Source organism: Kogia breviceps, chromosome 4, assembly GCF_026419965.1.
Source record: "Kogia breviceps isolate mKogBre1 chromosome 4, mKogBre1 haplotype 1, whole genome shotgun sequence".
Taxonomy (NCBI): Eukaryota; Metazoa; Chordata; class Mammalia; order Artiodactyla; family Physeteridae; genus Kogia; species Kogia breviceps.
In genome coordinates this window covers 163,449,549-163,474,965 of record NC_081313.1, presented here as the reverse complement: position 1 = coordinate 163,474,965, position 25,417 = coordinate 163,449,549, and the positions used below count along the sequence as shown (strand labels likewise).

Below are 25,417 nucleotides of genomic sequence, written 5' to 3'. Positions count from 1 at the left end.
TCTTTAAAATGTCTAGGGAAGACATGTAAGTGAAAATGCACTTGGAGTTTTAGGTGTCTGATGGAATTGCGAAAGAAAAGACCTACGCTTCATATCTTCAAACTCTTAAAAGGTCAAGAAATAAACACTATATATTAAGGTAGCTGATGTCTTTCACTAATAACTATGAATTTATCTAGTTTCTCTTTCAGAATCCTAGATCATATCTGGGTTTTCCTAAATATTTTTCCTCTACATTTCCCTCAATTTTAGAGATGGTTATGTATCATTTATATCACTAGTTTAGTTACAAATATTAGCATTTTGATATGTTTTCTGACACTCGTATACAATCATTATCAAGAGAAATTTCTGAAAAAAGAATTATGCCCTTCGGCTAATATTTTAGCTACTGCAGAACAAAGATTACTAGAGAGTTCATCAAAAGGAAAGAACTTGCACATGAATAAAATTTCCTTTGGCCAAATAAACATAATTAACAAGAAAACTGGAAATAAACTTGTCCCACATATTTATAGAGTAAACTAAAAATTGTCCTATGCTTTGCTTATCTATCTTCTTCAATAAACTTTAGGCTGTTAGAAGGCAAAGCTCTAGAGACTTCTCCCTTGGTATCCCCAGAACTTAGCATAGTAGCTGGCTCCACAGCCATTGGAAATATTCCATCAAGATTCATTTGCATGAATAGAGAACTAAATGTCTAGGCATGATATAGAGTTCTGAAAAAATATTAAGACTACATGAAAAGGCAATCTACAAAATGGTTTATAAACTATGTGTCTTGATTTAAATATCGTATAAAATCTATGAATAAAGCAATCCTGTATTTAACCTATAAGATTGGCTGTGACATAAATGATGCTACTTTCCTACTACTGGTGTTATGGAGACTTACACATATACTTTACTTGTAGTCTACATCTTGTAGACAGTCAAAAAATTGTAACTCTGCCAACTGTGTTTATAGGAGGGCAGTCTGAAGTAAATATGACTGTTGTTTAACTTTCGTGCTTTAAATGCACTTTACCAATGACCTGTTACTTATCAGATTAAAAAGGAACGATACATGGACTTCCCTAGTGGTGCAGTGGTTAAGAATCCACCTGCCAATGCAGGGGACATGGGTTTGAGCCCTGGTCCGGGAAGATCCCACATGCCGAGGAGCAACTAAGCCCATGCACCACAACTACTGAGCCTGCGCTCTAGAGCCTGCGAGCCACAACTACTGAGCCCGTGTGCCACAACTACTGAAGCCCGCGCACCTAGAGCCTGTGCTCTGCAACAAAGTGAAGCCACCCCAATAAGCCCACGCAACACAATGAAGAGTAGTCCCTGCTCGTTGCAACTAGAGAAAGCCCGCACACAGCAACGAAGACCCAACGCAGTCAAAAATGAATAAATAAATGAATAAATAAATAAATAAATTTTTTTAAAAAAGGAACCATGAACCCTGGGAAGAAGAACTAAAATAACTTTATAACTCTCATTTTCAATATTTACCTTCAAGAACTTACTGGAGCAGAGAGTTTTCCTTACCATCTCATATGAATTGTTTCCATTTCCAGCTCTACACATCTTGTCCCTTTTGCAGGCAGTGCCCTTCCCCTGGCTTGTTACCTGTATAAGTTCTACCTGTCAGTCATTCAGGCCCTGCACTTCTTCTAAGAGGCCTTCCCCAAACTTCCGATGGGATCTCTCATTCCTCTGGATATCTCTAGCATTCGTTTTCCAACAATTACTTGTCACTTCTTATTTAATGGCTATTGCCATTACTTATTTTTTATGGGAATCCTGGTACTTCTAACCAAATTTCAAAAGATAGAACACAACATGCCAAAGCAAACAGTTAGCAGCATAAGTATAATGAGGTTTCCCAGAGAATCTACATAGTTAACAGTATCTCCTACCAAACAAGCTCAGAAAGCATTTCTCTGTCTACTATGAGCATTTTCACTTCTGGGAAGCAGGCTTCACTCATCACTCCAGTTTCAGCCTATATTTGCTGTTTATTTACTTTCCTTTCACTGAGTTTTACTCTATTATTCAAATGATACTCTGTATTTTATTGCCCCTGAACATCTCCAAGTAAAACATATTTTAGTGCCCAAAGAAGTGCAGGTATACTTTAAAGAGGTCTTTTGAAAACACTCACAGCATCCATGGGTCATGTAAGTGACATGTTACTAAGGAAGATAAAAGAGAGCTCAAAGTAAACCATTATTCCTTGCTTTCTAGCCAATTAAATTAAAGCCAACAAATGGCTTAAACCCCAGTGGAATGAGAGTTACAGATTTTATCTCATGTCTATGAACAATGAGACTTTGGGGAAACCTTTGTGTTTCAACCCTTCCACAATAAAATCATACCTTCAAACCAGTCATACCTAGTCCCATTTTCTTTTGAAATCCAATCCCCTATCATTTCTTTATTCGTGTATTAATCAATTATAATTTAAGGGCACTGACAACTAGCAGTGTTCTGTGATGGCTCTCATCATCCTTGCTTCACCATAAGATACAATACCACAACTTATCCATTTAAAAAATGTAAAAGGGGAAAAAACCCACAAGAAAACTACTTCATAAAAATAGACACCAAAAAGGCTCAGACATAGGAAGAATTAAATTGGTTTTCCTGGAGTTCCATAGGTAATTCTGACATTTGTGTCACTGGAGGGCAATGGAAAAACTATATTTTAAAAATAATTTTGTAATAAATCTTAGCCCTCTCTAAACCTAAGAGGTGTAGTTAGGAGGCTAAATATACTGCCAAAGAAACATCAGTAAAAGGAAAACAAACAGATGCAAAAGGTGCTATTCCTTTCTGCTTATTTATAGGAACAGAGTGCTCATGCTATAAATTCATTACAGCCAATCATTCCAAGGGGTCCCTGGAAGAGTAGGGATTGTATAAAATAAAATAAAGATTAAGTTTATTAAGCAGCAACTTGTGCCTCAGTATCCAGTGTGGGGGTAATCATTTTAAATGAACTATTTTGAAACAACGTTGATGAAACTCATAATTTAAATAAGCAAGGTTTAGAGTTGCCAGAATAGCTGTGTGGGCCTTGCCACGTTATTTTAGCAATAAACCAATATATCTCAGTCTATATCAGAGATCTCCTATGGGATACAGCCCACCATTTAAACACCCAATTATGTGCATTCTCAAGTGCTTTCCATGGATCTTCATGTCTCATTCCTTGTATTACCTAGATAACCCAGTCGCCAAGATGTCTTTTGATATCTTCAAGGTATCTTTTGAGTTTATATAACCAAATCCACCTGATATTCAACTACTTTCAAATCTAGAGCTTCCCAGTCCACTTCCTAGGCAATTCTGAGGTTGCCTGTCTGCTTAAACTCACTCTGAAACAGAATATCACACAACTCAAATGCTCGGTATTTCAGCTTTGCTTTCACATCTAGGTGTGTTGCCTATAAAGCCTGATCATGACTTCCTAGGAGTGCCTCTACAAATTGAGAAATTCTACCTCAAATCCCACTCTTCATGGAGAAGGTTGGAAACAAATACATGCCTTGGTATTTAGCAACCCCCAAACGTGGAATGTCTGCTTCGTTGAAATGGTTAACTCTGTGGCTGGAAAGATGGGGCGAGTGTAACACCACTCCTGCATTCTATGCTAATGGCAGACATAATTATTTGATCACCAGATTCTTTTGGCTTTGTTCAGGCTTGGCCTGCTAGTGTTCAGAACACAGCCTACCAGGAATACCAGGCAGTCACAACCAATTGGAGCTGGTACGTGTGATCCCAGTTCAAGTCCATTTCTCTTATTGATAGAGGAGGAAACAAGGGAGAGTCAACAAAGAGAAGTAAATTCCTCTCTGCCCCTAACCCAGTTCACCTAGAGTCCTTAAGATTGCCTTTATGGGAAGTCCTCTTACGACAAAGGCATGCAAATTCCCTATCTACTGTAGGAATTGGTAGGAAAGACAATTTAAGGGTGAGCAGTGTTTAAAGGTGGTTAGAAGGAAGTTGTTTTTATTCTAGAGTGGAAGAAGGAGGAGAGAAGCAGTGTGCAACCCTTCCCAGCATCTCCATCAGACTTCGGCAGTAGCTGAGTTCTATTCTTTCCTCGAGGCCAGCTCACATTTTACTTTCTAACTGAATTTTTGTCTTACCCTCTGGACCTCTCCAAAATTCAAGATAATCTCTTTTTGTTCTAAATTCACACAATCTTTTCTCTCTCCAACTTGGAGGACAGTCAACATTGTCTTTGGGTGTGTTTTATCTCTTCTCTACTAGATTGTAGATTAGTTTAGGATATAGGGCTGTTCTTATTTATCTTGGAATTTATGCTAATCCCTTATCACAGTGCCTCACCCACAGAAGATATTCAATAAATATCTGTGGAATGCATGGCATAGGACAAAATGTGGAAAAAGTAGGGATGGTAGCAAGGAGGAGGTCAATGCCATGTTCAAACATGGTCTCACCTAGTTCCCCAGCTCCATTTCTCTCTCTCTCTTTTTAATTCTGTCCCACAGAGCACTTTACTTGGAATTCATTTCATTTTAAAATGAGAGATGAAGAAAGGCAATAATTTATAGTTGTATCTGGAAACATAATGCGACTGGGGATATATATGTATGCGACAGTACATTGACAGTTTGCAATTATAATTCAAGTGATGTCGATATAATCACAGGTAGAGTTTCCCAGTCCAAAAGAAAGATAACCACCACAACGAAACCAAACTATACTACACTGTCCACATTTTTTCCTTCCTTTCCTTTGCTTTTCATCTGTTTTCTTTTATCAGGTATTAACTTTCTTCTATAACTACAGCTTGGGAAAATAATTGTTAAGAAATTTTTATAATGTGAAACATAAAATGCTGATCCTCTATATCCATTTCCCTTTTCATAGAAAGGGTTCTTCCAGGAGCAATGGCATTTTCAAAGAGAATAGTGTGAGCTCTACAAATTAGTGATAGCTTTCTTTGATATAACTTAGAAATTCCCTAGATGCATCACAAAGTGCCACAGGCCTGGTCATGGTCGTTATTTTATGGAAATTCATATTACGGGGCACATGCAAATTGCTTTAGAGAAGATGTTGGCAAGCATACTGTTGCATTTAGAAGACAGGAGAGAAAGGAAGTCACTATTAACTTGAAAACTTTAGAGGTTTAATTACTCATGCATTAATAAAGCTACACTCCAAACTGAGTACATGCATTTCATATCTTAGTACATTTAAAAAATAAACATCAATTAAATTAAATTGAACAAATATTTATGGAGAGCCCATTTGTGCTGAATGCTGTGCTAGGCTCTGTATGCATATTTATATGACATAGTAACTTTCTTTGGAATGGATATGTGGTGTGTATACATAAAATGGAATATTATTCACTCACGATAAAGAAGGACATCCAGCCATTCGTGACAACGTGGGGGGACCTTGAGGACATTATGCTAAGCGAAGTAAGTCAGACTTACAAAGACAAACACTACGTGATATCACGTACATGTGAAATCTAAAAAAGCTGAACTCGTAGGAACAGAGAGTAGAATGGTGGTTACCAGAGGCTACAGGTTGGGGGAAAGTGGCGGATGTTGGTCAAAGGGTACAAACTTCCAGGTATAAGATGAATAAGTTTCAAGGATCTAATGTACAGCATAGTATTATAGTTAACAATACTGTGATATATACTTGGAAGTTGCTAAGAGAGTAGATATTAAACGTTCTCATGACAAAAAAGAAATAGTGATTAGACAATGTGCTGTAGGCATTAGCTAACACAATGGTAGTGATCATTTTGCAATATATAAGGGTATTAAATCAAGATGCTGTACACCTTAAATTTATATAATGTAATACTCAGTTATATCCTAATAAAGCTGGGAAGAAACACCTTAACATAATTTAGTGAAAAATATGTTGATAGCAGAAAGGCAGCCAGATATGAGAATTAAATATCATTCTTCATTTACCCTCACTTGTATTTTAGGTCTAACTGTGATACATCGTTCTATCATTCTATTTATCCACACCAGATGGGCTTGGGAGTCAAACAGACACAGGTCCATTCCTGGCTCTGCCACTTAATAGTTTTTAAACTACAGTGGGTTACTCAGCATCCCTAGGCCTAAAGTGGGATAATAAATAACAAGAATATCTTCATTTAATAGTGATATTGTTAAAAGTATGTGAGGTGCTTTCACGGTTCCTGGCACATGTTAAGTGCTCAATAAACTTTCACTCTTATTACCTGTATCACTAATAACAATGACCTCTGTTAGAAAACTCGAAGAGCTTTAATTACCCATTAAATTCCAAATTATTAGATTCTAGAGTATGTAATTGTTACAAATCAAAATATCACAATTGGAATAAGAAATATCATTCTGAGAAATAATCAACCAAAAGTAAACGTGCTAATTAAGTGTCAAGTAAAGGCATCTACCTTAAAATTTGTACTTGAAATAAATCTGCAGAGAATATACAACTTTTCCAGTTATTACAATAACTGGAAATTCTGAATGTCCTCAATTATTTTAAGCCAAGTAAAACTATCTCTAAATGCATCTCCCATGTGAGGAAACTGATTCAACAATGACTCAAGGGGAAATACAGCATTGCTTCCCACCACAGTTAGAAATTTTAATATATTTAATTTAAGGACAATTAATCTACAGTCAATGGAGTTGACACTATCTGATGGTTACGGATAACATCCAGAGGTAGAAAAACAGAGACGAGAAGAATGACCTTTATTTGTCACAGTGAGAAACAGTACACCCTAAAATAATAAAAGATGTATCAGCTATTAGGGGAAAAAAATTGAGCTTGGAATTCTAATTTTGAGAGAGAGGGTTATGAGACTACTCTTTGTTCAGTAAAATTGACCAAGTAAAAGGAAGCATCTACTACAACTTTGTTTTTGAATTTGTAATAAACAGCTTCTAACACTGGCATATTTCTCTTGCACAGGAAAAGATTTTAAAAAAGGAAAACTGTTCTTTCAGTGAGTGCCTCATGGTGGTATGTTTGGTGTGATAACATATGAAAGACAACTGAGGTACTGTTGTCCTGACTGTGGTTTTTTTTTTTTTTTTTTTTCCTTCAAATTCTGTGAATAAGTGGAGCCATCAGGATCTGGTTTATAATTTCACTGAGCTGAGGTTTACTCTCATAACTAAACAATAAAGTTAAAGTAATGAGTTTCAATCACAGGACTGCAGCACACAGTTTAATTTACATGGATAATTAAAATCACCACGCCTACTGTCCTTTCTTTGTACTTGGAGCTGTCCTAGAAAGATAGCTGGATATTACCATGATCCCTTTTCCATGAAAGGGTGAGGGAGGAGAGTAAAGGGGTGTGGAGAGCCATTTAATGTAATTCACCCACACTCTTTCGAAGTTGAAAATGCCTAAGTGAAATATATTTGGCTCAGTTGGTTTTAAGTTCCAAGTGAAAATTATTCTGATAATTAAGGGAAGTTTAACAAACTGGCATGAGCATTTACAACAGAAAACACTACTTCTGCCTTCACCTTCCAGCAGGTCCAGTGGGGTTTCCGTGGTAAACGAGTTTCATATCTTTATCGGCTGAGTCACAGAGCTCTATCTATGGGCAGTAATTTCTCATTCCACTAATCATTTGCAAACTATTATTTAACTGTCAGAGCCCCATCGTGAAGCGACAAGTTCTAATTTTATAGTAGAAAGAAAAATAAAATCTACAGAGAAAGAACCTTTATGGATTTCATTTAAAAATTCAGATTCCATATTCACTCCTAGGGTAATTATTATTTATTATTATTATTTATTGGTGAATTACTTTGCTAACCCATCCACAGCAACCTGGTATTTGTTTTATATTTCCTTTTAGTTTTCTTTGAGCTCTGCGACAAAAATTAGAGCCTAGCAACCTGATATTGTTTGACAGGGCTGAAGGGGAAGCCATTATTACTCGTGACACTAATGCCACCATTTGCATGATGTCACTTGGCCCAGGCCGGGTATGGGATGCTACATCCACCCTGAATTGAAGGTAGGTGGTGGTGACAGGTATTTCTGAGAGCACTGCTGCAATCTATGTACTAATTTTTATAGAGGTTGGGAATTTTATATAAATGGTGTATACTCTGCCATAAATTTCGTGGGTATCTTTATTGGATTATATTGCATTTTAAATATTTGATTGAACACACTATATCTTTGATATGGACAAACTACGATCAAAAAATGAGAGATTCGGGGCTTCCCTGGTGGCGCAGTGGTTGAGAGTCCGCCTGCCGATGCAGGGGACATGGGTTCGTGCCCCGGTCCGGAAGGATCCCACATGCCGCGGAGCGGCTGGGCCCGTGAGCCGTGGCCACTGAGCCTGCGCGTCCGGAGCCTGTGCTCCGCAACGGGAGAGGCCACAGCAGTGAGAGGCCTACATACCGCAAAAAAAAAAAAAAAAAAAAAAAAAAAAGAGAGATTCCATTTTTAATGAGGAGTGATATGGCGAGTTGATATTAGATCCCAAAGCCTATGAGAAACTTACTCTAAAAAAATTAAATAACTAAACTTACTTGGGAGTAATACAGTTTAATAATAAGATTGAATTAATATTTTCTTTTAATTTCTTAAGAGATAGATGCTATTCTGTTTATCTGAGAGCACAGCATACTTAACAAAATTAAAATTAGTTTACCATTAAGAAAGTTGATAGTTGACTTCTTGTACTTAAGAACATACAGAAATCCAATTACAAATTCAGAAATGCTTCCAGCAACTTGTTTTGCTTTAATAATATGTATTAATAATTAACTGACATTTTGCACTAGAAAAGTTGTTTAAGTCTGATGTCTAATTATGTGAGTGAAGATAGAACATTCACAAACAAATTAATTTGGATTTATTTAATTTAGACACGTTTAAAAAGTAGAGTCAAGATGATGGATAATTTTCAAAGCCAGAAACTCATGTCTAGAAATATCTTCAAACACTACACAGCAAATACTTCTATGTGCCAATTATGAATGATGGTAAAAAACAATCACTCATATCTTGCAACTAGAAATCAAGCAAGAATTCAGTTAAGTAAAACAGTTAAGCTGATAGTTTTAAAGAGTTACCCTTCTTTTTTACCCTCCCTTTCCTTAATAATGGGATTGGGCGTCAGGAAATGGACCAGAAGTCAAGCAACCCTTAAGTGTCATTATACCCAATGAACCTCTATGTCAGCAAATCTGACTCAATTGCTGAGTCTTATTTACTAAAAATAGCTTTAAAAAGAACTTCAGACATCAACATATTTGTAACAGTAAGATACCAAATTATTTTTCTTTTTTGAACAGTATCAACACGTGGTTTCTGATCTTTTTAATCCAACCTGGACTGCAAACCAATTTTCACAAAGTTAGCTGTAGTTAAAGCCATTCTCTCCAAGTCATACAAAGAAGAACCTTCTTCGAAGAATCATGAAGGGGTTTGTAAATAGGTAGGAAGAATAAGTCCAATTGCATGAAATTACTTGCACGTATCTAATTGTTCTTACTCTAATAGTCAATTCAGTATTACATGGATTCTAAAAAATTTTGCTAGAGTCCATGTGAAATATTACATGCTACTCTAAAAACACATGATGGAGCATGTGATACATACAAAGGGAACACTCTTAATGTCACTGCCATGCTGACATTTCTGTCTGAAATGCTTTTCTTTTCACAGGTCCCTTGGTCAATTCCTACTCACATTTTAAGCCTGAGCTTAAAAATCAATCCCTAAAACAGATTTCCCCTGTCCAAGATTATGCTCCCTTTAATATTTTCTCATCACCCCCTTAATTTCCTCTCATAGAACCTATCACAACTAATGATTATACATCTTTTGTAGTTTTTCAACTCATGTTTGTTCCTCTTAACTCCATGAAGACAAAGCCTGTTTCTATTTTATGGCTCGCTATATTTCTTAGTAAATTAGTATTTTTTGAAAGAATGAATGAATGGCCACCTAGTTTGTACCACTCTTGTTTTGTATATACTTTACAAAACATCCAGACGCCATACAAACTGACAATTTTAAAGAAAAAGTTTACCTGGATTTTTCAACTCCCCTCCTACTTCCATTAGTCTTTATATAATAACAAGAGTTTGGGTGACAAAGCAGTCCTTTTCCTTGTATCCATATACACAGTTTGTTTTTCTAGGGTCTCTGTACTTTATATATTTAAACTTAGAATAAGTAAGTAGCAGGTAAGATCGTTATATATTCTTCTGCTCTTGCATGAAGACTCAAAAATAATACTAACAGTAGAATAATAACCATGGATTTTATAAACATATTTTGTACTTGACTAACTTACACATGTTAAAGTTTTGATGTAACTAATAATTCATCAGTCTTTTCTACATGCAAACCAAGAAAATGATAACATCAGTTTGAATATCAAACATAATGATACAGAGGCAGCTTTCAATCATCACTAAGAAAATGATGGCATCAGTTTGAATATCAAACACAATGATACTGAGGCAGCATTCAATCATCCATGTTAATAGAATAGATACAATCCATCCTCACCAATAAATGCAAAGCCTCACTTTACCCTTAATTTGTTTTCCCCTTTAACCCATCGTAAGATCTGCTAAGAGGTGGAAAGGAAAGATGGAGGCCACCACTTCTATTTTTGCCTCTGCCCAGCCTCTTCGAATGGGGATAACTAAAAGTAGTATAATGTTTTTCAACTAAAAGTAGTATAAGATCCTTTAGGAAAGAGGAGAAGAGGAGAAAATTAGGAAAGCAGAAGGAGGAGGCATGGTAACTCACAAAGAGAATAAGGGGTCTCTAGACATTCCACAAGGAATTATATTTTGGAAGAAACTCTGAGCTACCTAACAGAGGTTTGCCAATAACAGAAGACAGAATGCAATGACAATAGATGTTAATTCTGGATCAAAACTAAACAACTAAAGGCAGGTCTAATGTCAACACTCAGGACAGGCATAACAAAGTTCAGTGAAGTTATCAGACTTTCATGTACACAATCCTCCTCTACAGAGTCACAAGACTCTTCCTGGTCTTCTTACTTCCAAGTGGTCAAAGCAATATTTCTTCCAGTGAGATGCATGTAATTTTTCATTACATGGTTTCAAATCAAGTGCCAGTCTTAGAAAACAGAAACGGAAAATCAACATTGTGAAGTACTATAGATTTTGCATGTCTCAACAGCTGTGATGAATTAGTCACAGTTACAATGAACTGTAGGAAAAATCTACAGGCAATATATTGCTTTTCCAAGTTCTCTATTAAAGTAAAAGAAAACCCTGAAGTAATATTATATAATAAATTATTGTAACAGTGGTTGGCGGTAGGAGTAATTTAAATAAGATTAATTTAACCACCTTTAAATATCAATAAGTAATAAATATCTTCATGCATGGGGGTCCACATTTCACTTTATTTAGAAATAATGAATAATGCTAGTAGCCTAATATAACCCTAATAAGAGAATAGGAATACTCTAAACTTTAACAATTTTCATTAGAAGAGCTCAAGCATTGCTTCCATTTGACTGAAACTGCATCTGTTCCACATTAGCCAAGCAAAAGTTAAGTTCTGTAAAGATGTTCCCAAATTAACTTTGCAAAGGAAAAGCAAAATAAACCCAAACACTAAACCAAATCATGCAATCGACCTCACTGGCAATGATCTATTCTTAACTCTAACCTGAACTGGTTGTCACACCTCAGAGATACTACCTGGCTTTTGACAGTGAGATTCTGGTGCCTCAGATAATCTTCTGTAGAGTTTTTCAAGTTACTTCTTTATTTCCAAACACCATTAAAAAAAGTAAATAAATAAAAAGAGGGTGTTTTCCTATTGGCGTAAACAATACTCATTTGGATTAACTTCCAAATAGCCATCATCATCCTCATCTTCTCCTCTCCTTTCTGCACGCCCCACACCACTTCTTACCCTCCTCCTCCCTAAAGACTGAACTTCCACAATGGCACTGTCTAGGTTAAGCATTAGATTTGATAAGGAAGAAAAAGGAAGGTGCAAAACTGCATACACATTATGTTTTTCTTTTTTTTTAAACATTTTTATTGGAGTATAATTGCTTTACAATGGTATGTTAGTTTCTGCTTTACAACAAAGTGAATCAGTTATACATATACATATGTCCCCATATCTCTTCCCTCTTGCATCTCCCTCCCACCCTCCCTATCCCACCCCTCTAGGTGGTCACAGAGCACCAAGCTGATCTCCCTGTGCTATGCGGCTGCTTCCCACTAGCTATATCTATTTTACGTTTGGTAGTGTATATATGTCCATGCCACTCTCTCACTGTGTCCCAGCTTACCCTTCCCCCTCCCCGTGTCCTCAAGTCCATTCTCTTGTAGGTCTGTGTCTTTATTCCCATCTTGCCCCAGGTTCTTCATGACCATTTTTTTTTTTTTTAGATTCCATATATATGTGTTAGCATATGGTATTTGTTCTTCTCTTTCTGACTTACTTCACTCTGTATGACAGACTATGTTCTTAATAGGTTTTCATTATGTGTTTTCAATGTTTTAAAAATATAATATAGTAAAGATTTTGCATTGTGGGGTACTGAGTTATTTTTAGCTCTTAGTTGTTTACGGTATTGCCAAATTTCCCACAGTAAAATGTATTACTTTGATTAGTAAATGATAATAATATATAAACTTCCAAATGTTATTTTTAAGCTTAAATTAGCTATGGGCCCTGCCTAGAAGAATGTATGATTCCATACACATATGTGTTATGGGCAGGACAGGAATAAAGATGCAGATGTAGAGAATGGTCTTGAGGACACGGGGAGGGGGAAGGGTAGGCTGTGACAAAGTGAGACAGTGGCATGGACATATATACACTACCAAATGTAAAATAGATAGCTAGTGGGAAGCAGCTGCATAGCACAGGGAGATCAGCTAGGTGCTTTGTGACCACCTAGAGGGGTGGGATAGGGAGGGTGGGAGGGAGACGCAAGAGGGAAGAGATATGGGGATATAAGTATATGTATAGCTGATTCACTTTGTTATAAAGCAGAAACTAACACACCATTGTAAAGCAATTATACTCCAATAAAGATGTTAAAAAAAAAAAAGAACGTATGAAGATCAGAGTCTTAAATATCTTACACAAAAATGTATGTAATCAACTTATGAGGGTTGACTCAGGGAATGGAAGGGATACAAGTTGAGGTGTTGGGTTGCTCACTGTTCTTCACTGATCAGACAGCTGGACATTTGATCTGAAGAGGCAAGAGAAGACACAGCATGGCTTTGAAGAGCAAAACAGCACAGCTGAAATAAAAGAAGACTAAACAGGTTTGGGGACCAACTCCGTAAAAGCTGGGTTTGATTATGAGTCTAAAACAGAACCTCCAAATTTAGGAAGGAGAGATTTGGATTGATTTATTAAAATTTAAAAGGGGGAAGTTTTAACCATAAAGCGGTACAATTAACAAAATAAATAAAATATAATTCATATAAAATATTAGGAGGTTGAAGTTATATTGGTGTTTTAAAAAACCTGCTTCTTACTTCTTTGATAAATTATGTGCTGCTATTACCTTTAATACTGAAACCAGCAAAGCCTCAAAAGTTGGTGTGAACAGGCTCTTCTAGAAGGTTGTTAAAAATCCAGATCTCCGTTCACCAGCACACATTTTGATGCATTTAGTCTTAGGAGTGACTCAGGAATGTGCATTTTTAGTGCAAATCCCCTCCTGAAGCCAATACAATTACCTAAGAACCACACTTTGTAAAACACTGGATCGCAATGGGATTCAGTGATTTTTGACAGAAGTCAACCATTGAACCAGCATGATATTCTTAACTACCTTGAAAAGAAGAGAAATAACTTAACCATGCAAAATGTAATGTCCTATAATAACGAAATACTCCATTATGGACAGTGAAATATAAGATACATTGGAAGGGGCTCAACAAAGATTTGAAAGCTTTTCTGTATTGTTTGTCCAGCGAATGTTAAAAGTTGTAGTTGAGTGAAACAGCAGGAAGGAAATAAATAGATTGCAAAAACTGTAATCTGAAAGTAGCATTTTATTTGTATCTTGAGCATGTAACACATTTTTCTTTCATTAAACTGTGGCATGCTGTTTTCTAGCATCTATTCATCCTATTAGATCCCGATTCACAATTTGACTGCTTAGACTCCTGATTCTTAAACAAAAAAGAAGAAATAGGTCACTTAAGCTCTTCCACCAGAGGCTGTAGATAAACTATAGGCTCAAATAAATCTGCTGAATCCTCAACAGGGCCACAGTGCATCACAATATCATGATCACAAACCCTACTCTGTCTTGGGTAAATATATGCATTCTGGTCATTTACAAGTGAAAAGTGGTCAGAGTTTATGTCAAAAATGAAATATTCCTAGCACATCTTAGCCATGCCAAAAATATCTAGAGCAAGCACCATGACCTAGTACTTTTGTTATTTTTTATTTTTGCTTCCAAGTTCCCTGCTATCTTTGTCAAACATCAAGTTTGGAAAAACAGTTCCTTTTAAGGGGTGACAATTACACAAGTAATAACAAAAACCAAGCTTTCTCTGGACATATTCCTATTTCACCTATTGCTTCCCCTCTTTCCCCAGTACTTCTGCAGTGATAATTAATTGATTCGTTCAATAAATATTTATTTCTAAGCACTGCCACCCCAAACCAAAATAAAGTAGGGGGTGTGGTGAAATCCGGCTACCCCAAATGCCCAAATCCTCTTCACCAAGGAAGAGGGAGAGCAACTGAGTTAACAAGTCCTCACATTGACTCAACCCGGTTCAAGGCAACAAAAGAGCTCCCACTCTTGGTCTCAACTGTAGGGTGGGTGATGTGAAAATCAGCAGAGATTTGGGAAGAATGAGGAGACGGAAGAAGGATTTGGAGAACGGGGATGGGGAGGGAGAAGTCAGTAAAAAGTATCAAAGGAAATATGAGAATGCCCTGAGCTTTACGCCACTGACCACTAATAAGATATGGATTAGGACAACTCCGTGCATGCACCTGTACAAAGTCCACGATCGACATGAACAAGAAGACATAGCCTGAGATGCTCACTGAAAATCCAATGATGGGTGATCACCTGGCACCGGTCATATGGTGCCAGTGGCCACACAGAGAAGATATATGGAGGCGAGGAACATGGTCCCTGCCCGCAAGGAGTTCACTCTCTAGGCTGAAGCAGGAGGAGCCCGCACACTGAAAAGGGCAGCCCACAGAGATTCCCAAGTAAGTGCAATGGAACGCAGGTCGTGTGATCTGGATCAAGAAGGATGAGTAAGAATTAGCAAGGCAAAGGGGGAAAAAGAAGGGTGGTTCAGGTAGAAAGAGAAGCTTGACTCAAGTCATCCAGAAATGACAGTAAGCAGCATGTTTAAAACAATAAATGATTTGCATGACTAGTATCTACAGCCTGGGTATGGACAAAAACGGCCAGAGAGGCAAAAAAGAAAGGTAGATTGGGGCTGTTTATAAAAGCCCACACTCGGATAGCATATTAAAGGAGTATGGAATTGATTATATAGTAACAAAAGCTACTAGAGATTTTAAAGCTGAAGAACAAAATGAGCAGTTGTGAGTCATGGAGAACACTGAGAGGGACGTGTATTATTTGGGGCCCGCCAGTAATTTTTCCTGCAGCCAAACAGCTGTCTTCCCGTGGAGGAACTGCCCCTCTCCCCGAGACTCAGAGTTGTTGATGCTGGTTAGTCAAACACCCACTGCATCTCATCACACCCCAGGAGGATCCTGTTTTCTCCTAGGAGCTTCTACTCATCTTCTACAGACAGCAAGAAACCAGGCATGAAAAGCACGCCAGTTCCATCAGACACTGCCTGCCTGTAATTGGGACTTCAGCCCAGTGACGGTTAAGTACTCATTTTACCTGTTCTTTCCTTACCAGGAAGTTCTTCAACTGCTCACAATTTCTCTCTTTCCTTCTTCTTAGTCATCCAGGTCACCTTGGTTCCTGCCCATTTCCTTTTATTTTTTTTAAGTTTTTGAGACATAATATGGGAAATTTATTGACAACAAACTACATTGCAGATTATCTTTTTACATTATATTGCATCGATTGAGAGCATAAAAAGCATATCTTAAAAAATCAATAATAAAAAATACTCAATGGGGGGAAAAGGACATTTATAGTTTGGGTTTAGTATTCACTGGACAGAAACCTCAAAGGCTGAAGTGATTATTAAACAGGACAGTTGCCAATTAAATATGGGACAGACCTGCTGCAGATGATAAGGCACTTCAACCCTGTCACCTCTGTTCTCACACCTCAAATATTGTCAGACTTATCACACACACCCCTTACAGAACAACACACACGCTTATATACCTACACACACACAAACACATATTCCTACACTTACATACATACTCATTTCAAAGGACATACATTCATATATGTGAGCGCGCACGCGCGCACACACACACACACACACACACACACACACACACACACACACACACACACACACACACACACCCCTTGACTGGATCAGAGCAGGGCAAATACTATGAACTAAGTGTGTCTTCCTTAGAGGGCATCTTAGATCTACTGAAGAGTCATAACGCCCACCACTGTCCGTTCAAAGTCATGGGGAAGCTCCCAGGAGCAGCAACGTTGGATCCATCTTTTCATTTTGACTTTTTTTCATGGAAATTTCAAACATGTCCCACAGCAAATGAACTCTCGCGTACCCAGCATCCAGCTACAGAACTCATCAACTCATGATGATTCTTGTTTCCTTTAGCCCCATCTACCCTCACCGTACAATGGAAAATTTTGAAGCAAATTCTAGAAAGAACATTACGCTATCTATAAATATGTCAGAAAGCATTTCTAAAACAGGAATTTTTTGCACACATTCCCCAGGCCCATTTCTAGCACTTGGTTCTTTAGCCTGCCCAGCAATTCTCTGAGTGTCCACATTCTTCCACTAAATTCCTCTTTTGCTCATTTTCCCAAAGTTGTCTATGTCGCTTGCAACTGAGGAATGAGACTTGATAAAGGACCTGTGGTGAAAGCCATATGATGGTGAGACGGTGAAGGGCACCCCTAGGACAACGTCACAGATACAGGACACTTGTTAGCAGTAGTAAAAGGTTCCAGGTGACACAGTGGAAGGGGCCAGAAAGGGGAAGCAGGTTGAAAACAGGCAAGGAAAGAGGACTGGCTGAACTAGGGGAGAAAGCACATGTAGTTTGGAAGCTACGGTGCATTTTAATACCCTTTAGAGTTTTTGATTTTGCATTAGACCCAGTTTTATTTTTTTTCAGCGAAATCTTTTTTACCACCATTGCACGTGAAGCTCTCTCCCTCGGTTTAGTAATAAAATATAAACAATCATACATTTAAAAATAATCCCCCAAGGAGAATATTTTCATTGTCTCACTAATGACACTCCCACACAGGTCATCCTCTCCCGAAATCAAAGAGACAAGGTGATAAGACAGTTTCAAATTTGGAATACAACTTTAAAAATAAAATATGAAAAGTATAGTTTCTCTTAATTCATGTTTTGCCATCATCCTTGAGAGAACCCAAAGGCTCTGTGTGATGCCGTCTGTGCAGTGTTGTCTACTTAGTGATAGGGTAGAAGCTTTCAAAGAGCAAGTGCTTTGCTTCCTCTCTCCACCTCCCCAGCGCCTGCGTCAGGATGCATGAGTGTGCAGTTGTGCAGTATGAAAACTTTAGACCAGAGGGTTGATGTCTCAAGTATAAGAATGAACCCTCTTTGGTTGAAAAAGATAATCCCTGAAATGCTTACTCCTCATGGCCAAGTCACACCCCCTTAGAAGTTAAGCTATAAAACGTGAAATCTCCAAATTTGTGAGCAATGTGGTTGAAACATGGCAAAAGTAAGTGTGGTCACTGAAATACAAAGTCATTCAAGAGACAGACCTAAAATCGGGCTACAAATCAAGATAGCGTCTGGAGAAACTGGAAAAAAAGCACCAGACCTGATGCTTTCTAAGAGTTCCCAGAGCCTCTGCATCCAGTGAACAGAGCTAGATAGCAAAAAAGGCTAGCAGATGGTACAGATGACAATGTAATCCTAGACACACGGAGGTCATGTTCAACGTTAAAAGCGTGCTGCTCATTAGGACAACAAACTCACCCCCTCCGCACCCCCCAGAAGAGCAGAGGTTTGTAATCTGTAATTGATCAGATATGAAAGGCCAGCTCACACTCTCTGGTCAGCTCCCCCAAAGAGCATCTTGACATCATCCTGAAGCTGTTAGGATCCAATGATCTGAAGGACATTTTTGATTAGAGGTGTACCAGATGGACAGATATCAGAAGAGAGCAAGGTAGCAACATATCACAAGGATGGATGCTATTTCTGTGATAATGAATAGACTGTTCAAACTTGGGTCCTCCATATTCACTCTCAGAGGAGACAAAACTGGCGCTCGGGAACACTAAATTACTCAGTCACCCTGTCCCAAAACATTCACCCTTTGGGTACCCAATAAATATTAATTAAAGATGATGATAAAGAGCAGCTTATTCGGGGGTGAGACAAAAGTTTGCTGTTTAGCCGTGCAGTACCTATCCTTATACGCCACCACAGGTAGAAGAGTGAGGTAAAACGATTTTTCTAATTGAAACTACAGGGGGTCTTTAGGTAACAGAATGTAATTACCTAACCTAGCATTTGGCCAGAGCAATGGGGTGTACGCCTCATGTTTTCAAAGAGGAGCCCATGATTGTGCAAAAGCAGGAAAGCTTCAATCCACATTGACGTTAAGTGACAAAACTGACCATGGTGAATGTGGGATTCTCAAAGGTAAATGATGGTATGACAAAGATAAGGCATTCCTGAGGTATCTTAGTATGTACTTATTTTGTAGGAAAACATCTATTTGCAATAATTCATGAAAAGTGTCTAAGGAATTAGATCTTGCTACAGGCCACGCATCTTTCATGTGCTTCTACTTCACTGTGAATTATATTGGAAGGTATACTTCTGTATTGGGAAGTATCAATAGTTCATCAGGTGCCGGGATAGAAGGAAGTGAGGGACAGATTCTTTCTCTCCTAAATGTCCGGTTAGGACTGGTTTGTCACTCATGCATCTTTCCTCATCTGGATACATTTTATCCCCTTTGATTATAGCATCCTACTTGGTCACTCTGATCTTATAATTTGGTCCTCCCTTTAGCCAGAGAACAGTGTTTTGACTGGAGAAACCGGCATAACCAGAAAACAGAAATCAGAGGAGCATACTCCTGTTCAGCAGGAAGTGACCACCAAGATGGATTAAACTGCTGCCCAATTCTAATTGTGCAAATACTTTTGATAGAGTCTTTCAAATTTAAATTTTACACAGCCCTTGTTTTTAAACCTGCAACTCATGTGCTTAGATGCCTATTTTATTTTTTAAGTCTTTCTAAGAGTACTGATTTAAGTTGCCCCATTTCTGAGGACTACAAGGGGGGAAAAAAAGCAAACATACTAGCATCTGTGGTTCGACAGCATTAATATGTGCAATAACACACAGTCTCTAATTGAATCCAAGAAAGTAACTCAGGGACTTCCCTGGTGGTCCAGTGGTAAAGAATCTGCCTTTCAATGCAGGGGACACGGGTTCAATCCCTGGTCAGGGAACTAAGATCCCACATACTGTATAGCGTGGCCAAGAATGTAACTCAATCCAGGGTCTGTGCTAACATCATAAACCATGACAGTGCAGCCCGAGCAATTAATAAATAGTAATAGCATCTTCCAACGGAATTGTCAGGAAGGGCATTGTAATGGAGGTTTCTGCAGGATATTCTTCCTGGATTACACTTGCTAACAAAATAAAAGTGGATACTCTTCTAAAATCTTGTCACAGATATTAATTTTTAATGTGTATAATTAAAGAAAAAACAAACAACAACAAAAAAAGGGAAGATGTACAATGGACAAAGAGGAAGTGATTAATAACTGCCTGTTGTTCGGGAAAGGATTCAGTCTCAGTGACATTAAGTTTCAGCTTACCAAAATCCATCTGAAGCTACAGATCCTCTCAGTGTCATTTTAAACATTGAAGTAAACATCAGAGTTGAAAGAAGTAATACAAAGAGACAGGGCAATCTTCTAAAGCTACCAGGCATTTCTCCCTGTTGCTGATAAACATACCCTTGAACAGTTCAGAGCTAAAAGAGGAAGGAGAATTTTGTGAATATTTCAAGCAATAGGCTGAAATCAATCACATCAAGATCACAGCGTTACCCTGGAAGTACTATTGTCTGCCCTAACTTAATTTCTAAAAGGACTTGTTCTAGCTGTGTTTTAAAATCCATTCCAATTGATTTAGAGTTCAAGATCATCTATATTTGTGGCAAGGCTGAATTTCCTTTGCTTGTGCTAGGAATTCTTTTTACTCTGGGTTAGTACAGGGTAGAGGAAAGTATGAGAGAACCTATATAATATTCTGCAAAATTTTAAAACCACTGAAAAATGAACCTTGGCTTTGAGGTCACAAGAAACAGTTTTGAACCAATGGCTTCTTATTTCTTGAGCTGAAAAACAGTTTACACTGACTATATGTTTGGCTAACTTTATTTTTATTTCTTTATTTATATTCTTAATTGAAGTATAGTTGATTTAAATATTGTGTTTCAGGTGTTCAGCACACTGATTTTTTTTTTTTTTTGCAGCTTATATTACAAGATACCAAATATAATTCCCTGTGCTATACAATAAATCTTTGTTGCTTATCTATTTTATGTATAGTAGTGTGTATCTCTTAATCCCATACTCCTAATACTCTCTCCCCTCCCTCCCCACTTTGGTAACCAGAAGTTTGTTTTCTATGTCTGTGAGTCTGTTTCTGTTTTTTATACAGATTCATTTGTATAGAGATTCATTCATTGTATTATTTTTTTAGATGCCACATATAAGTGATATCATATAGTATTTGTCTTTCTCTCTCTGACTTACTTCACCAACTATAAAATTCTTTAGGTCCATCCATGTTGCTGCAAATGGCATTATTTCATTCTTTTTTATGGCCAAGTAATATTCCATTGTATACATGTACCATATCTTCTTAAGCCAATCATCTGTTGACAGGCATTTGGGTTGTTTTCATGTCTTGGCTATTGTAAATAGTGCTGCTATGAATACTGTGCTGCATGTATCTTTTCAAATTAGAGTTTTCATCTTTTCTGGATATAAATCCAGGAGTGGGATTGCTGGATCCTACTGTAGTTCTATTTTTAGATTTTTAAGGAACCTCCATACTGTTCACCATAGTGGTTGCATCAGTTTACATTCCCACCAACAGTGTAGGAGGGCTCCCTTTTTTCTGCACACTTTCCAGCATTTATTACTTGTAGACTTTGATGATAGCTATTCCGACTTCTGTGTGGTGGCTGTGTGATACCTCATTGTGGTTTGTATTTGCATTTCTCTAATAATTAGCGATGTTGAGCATCTTTTCACGTGCCTGTTAGCCATCTGTATGTCTTCTTTGGAAAAATAACTATTTAGGACTTCTTCCCATTTTTGAATTGAGTTTTACTTATTTATTTTTGATATTGAGTTGTATGAGCTGTTTATACATTTTAGATATTAACCCCTTGTCAGTTACACCATTTGCAAATATTCTCCCTCATTCCATAGGTTGTCTTTTTATTTTGTTAATGGTTTCTTTTGCTGTGCAACAGCTTTTAAATTTGATTAGGTCCCATTTAAAAATTTTTGCTTAGGCTAACTTTAAAAATTCAAACTGTTATTGCTTCTAACTATAAAAGAAATCTAAGGATTAAGTTCTTTTGGTTTTGTTTTGTTTTTAGGTTGCAGACAATAAAAACTAATTTAAGTTATCCTCAACAAGACAGGGGTTTCATTGCAAGGATGCTGAACACCTGAAAGGATCCACATAAGAGAGGACCAATTAGGACCAGGAAGGGCAGAAACCAAGGCATTTCCACAGAGTACTGGTAGCAGTTATTTTGGGAACTTCCTTAACATGCATTATGGTTCTTGCCCTAATCATTTCTGGGTCATAAAACACACCTGACCGCTACTGTCCTATCCTTGTGAACCTATGCTCAGAGACCGCTTTAAAGGAAGATTGCTATTGTAGGCTGAAGAAGCATTGCCAAAGTAGTTTCAAGCACAACTCCCATTTTGCTATTGCTGACTCTGTCTCCATATTTATGTCAATTCTGGTTGTCTACTCTCAGTTATGCAAAAATTTAATTTTATAGAGGAAACTTTACATTACTTTGTGATCTTGAAAGGAAAGCAGTGTGATTACTTACCAGTTTATTTAACTATGAGTTTGCATTAGCTTACAAAACTGAGGGTGGCATTTGAAATATCTGACCTTGAGGGCTTCTCAACAAATGTGTGGTGTTCATTTTAAATTATTAAAATGAAAGCTTTATATGAAAAAGTCCCACCATTAGAAAGATTGTATATCGTCTAAATAAATTCATTTGCTTTTGTGGATTGAAAATGTCATCTAACTACAGTTCATAAATTTTAGAGACTGTATATTAAAAGTATTCATAATAGTCTAAATGAAATCTTAAAAATATGAATTATTGCAATTGGTTGAATATATTAGGTTTTTATTATCCTAGCGTCTTTATCTAGGGTCATCTGTTCAGTCCAACTTTAAGTCTTGCTCATAACAGGCTAAGGTAGACAGTTAGAAAAATGGCATAATTGGATTTTTAAAAGAATCTTCTATTTTTCTAACAAACAATAGAGAAAACACACATACAGTTATTTCTTTAAACCTTCATTTCACTTGAAATTATAGTCCTCTTCATGTATTGGCTTCAAATATGTCTGTTTCATACTTGTTTGTATCTGTAATTCTCTCTATTAGTAGGGAAACCCCCTACTAATCCTCTTGCCCTGGACTGGACACATAGGGTCAGTACTTGCTGAATTAATGAATGTATGAACGAATGAATGACAAAGAAGTCACATAAGTATTGAAAGCATTTCCTAACTGTCCCTGAGTTGGTTTTTCAAACATTTGATCACATTACTTCCTTGTCCAAAGATTTTAATTCGTTAATATCTAAAGAATCAAGTTCTGCATCCTCTAAACCTTTAATGTTTAAGTTTACTTTTCCAGCCTTTTCTCCCACCAATTAATTGTTATATTTTCTGCAAGAAGTGTGCTTTCTTACTTTTGGTACTATTGTTGCTCTCTTGCATCTCAGAGACAGCCGCCTATTCTTTATCTAATGCTCCATGGGAGAATATTCTCTTGAATTTCCAATACTAATTATAGTGAGTCTCACATACACATGAAGTACTAGTTGAATGAATCAACTAATGGATAGGTCATGAAATTCTAATCATCCTTTAGGAATGAACTCTAATATCATTTTTTGCCATGAAGGTTACCTAGTGAGCCCATCTAGTAGCCATCTTTCCTCCCTCTAAACTCTCTTCCATCACCCAAGTAACAGATCCTGTTGCCTTCTCGGCTAGGTAGGTCCTGACCACACCTGCTATCTCTATGTCATTCTCCATGCCTTCCACCCTATTTTATATGGTTTATTAGCTTGAGATTCTTCTTCCACTATAATAGCACACCAACTCCCTGATGTCAGGAATCTATAATTCCTGTTAATAGGTATAGACACATATATGCTGAATAAATGAGTAGATTCCTACAGAAACATATGGAAATATTATTTACTCCATTGGATTCTAGATATTTGTGCTCAAGTCTTTCTCGTTGACAAAATTCTCTAAAGTTAAGATAGCAGGTAGGACTTCTCTGGTGGTGCAGTGGTTGAGAGTCTGCCCACCAATGAATGGGATACAGGTTCGATCCCTGGTCTGGAAGGGTCCCACATGCCACTGAGCAACTAAGCCCGTGTGCCACAACTACTGAGCCTGCGCTCTGGAGCAAGGGCAAGCCACAACTACTGAGCCCGTGTGCCACAACTACTGAAGCCCGAGCACTCTAGGGCCCGCCTGCTGCAACTCCTGAGCCTGTGTGCTGCAACTACTGAAAGCCATGTGCCTAGAGCCCATGCTCTGCAACAAGAGAAGCCATCACAATGAGGAGCCCGTGCACCGCAATGAAGAGTATCCCCTGCTCGCCACAACTAGAGAAAGCCCACGTGCAGCAATGAAGACCCAACACACACACACACACAAAGATAGCAGGTAATTCACCTTTGATCCTGCACACATAAAGGTACTTTCATTTATTCAATATTAATAATAATAATCACAAACATTTATTGAGTGCATAATAGATACCAGGAACTGTGCTAAGGTTATTACATGCTATATTTTATTTGATACTCCTAGGAAACCTTTTAGGTAAGAACTATTACTTCCACTTCTTAAAAAAAAGATTTATTTATTATTTATTTATTTATTTTTGGCTGTGTCAGGTCTTAGTTGCAGCAGGAGGGATCTTTCGTTGTGGCACGTGGGCTTCTCTAGTTGTGGCACGCGGGTTTTCTCTTCTCTGGTTGTGGTGCGCAGGTTCCAGAGCATGTGGGCTCTGTAGTTTGTGGCATGCAGGCTCTCTAGTTGAGGTGCGCGAGCTCAGCAGTTGTGGCTCACGGGCTTGGCTGCCCCGTGGCATGTGGGAACTTAGCTCCCTGACCAGGGATCCAACCCACATCCCCTGCATTGTAAGCAGGATTCTTTGCCACTGGATCACCAGGAAAGTCCCACTATTACTTCCATTTTAATATAAGTAAATAAAGGCTTCAGAGATGTTGAGTCATTTGCCCAAATCATAATAGATTCAATGCCAAGACCAGGATTGAACACAGGCGTATCAGACTCCACAACGTATACATTTAATAAACAAGGTTCCATGACATTTCTTGTTGTATCAATAAAGTTTTCCTGAATGAGTGATTCAATGAATACACATTTATCAAAAACAAAAATATCTGACTTCTATTTAAAAACCAGAATCATGGAATCCCATAGCAGGAAGGGCTCCTATCCACCACCTCACCTAACCCATGCTCATTCCCTCTTCCACAAATGCATCTTCTCTATAATTTCCTGGCTAAGATTTTGCCCAGCTTCTACCTGGAATTTTCTAGGGAAAAGGAGCTTTCTCTAGAAGTAGACTTTAGCATTGTAGGTTAATTTTGAATTTTAGGGTGAGTCAAAATCGTATTACAGTGAACCGAAATCTGTCTTCTTGAACATTCTATTCACACATCTATTTCTTTTCCCTGTGGCCACATAGGATAAGTGTAACCTCTTCCTTATCATGACCAATGAGCCTTCTCTTCCAGAGACTAAGAATCCTTGGTTTTTTTTTGTCTGCTTTTTACCTCTGCATAGTACCAGGGATGGCTTACTGGAGAATATGCAAAGCTTTACACAAATTATTAAAGAGAGTCATATAAATTTTATAAAATTACAAAAGCCTAAAGATAAAAT

The 25,417-nt window shown here is 37.6% G+C and overlaps 1 protein-coding gene across 4 annotated transcripts in view; it reads right to left on the bottom strand.

Moving 5' to 3' along the window:
- The window catches only part of TENM2 (teneurin transmembrane protein 2), a 3,844,234-nt gene that overhangs the window by 806,310 nt on the left and 3,012,507 nt on the right, over positions 1-25,417 (bottom strand). The gene's annotated exons all lie outside the window — the stretch shown is intronic.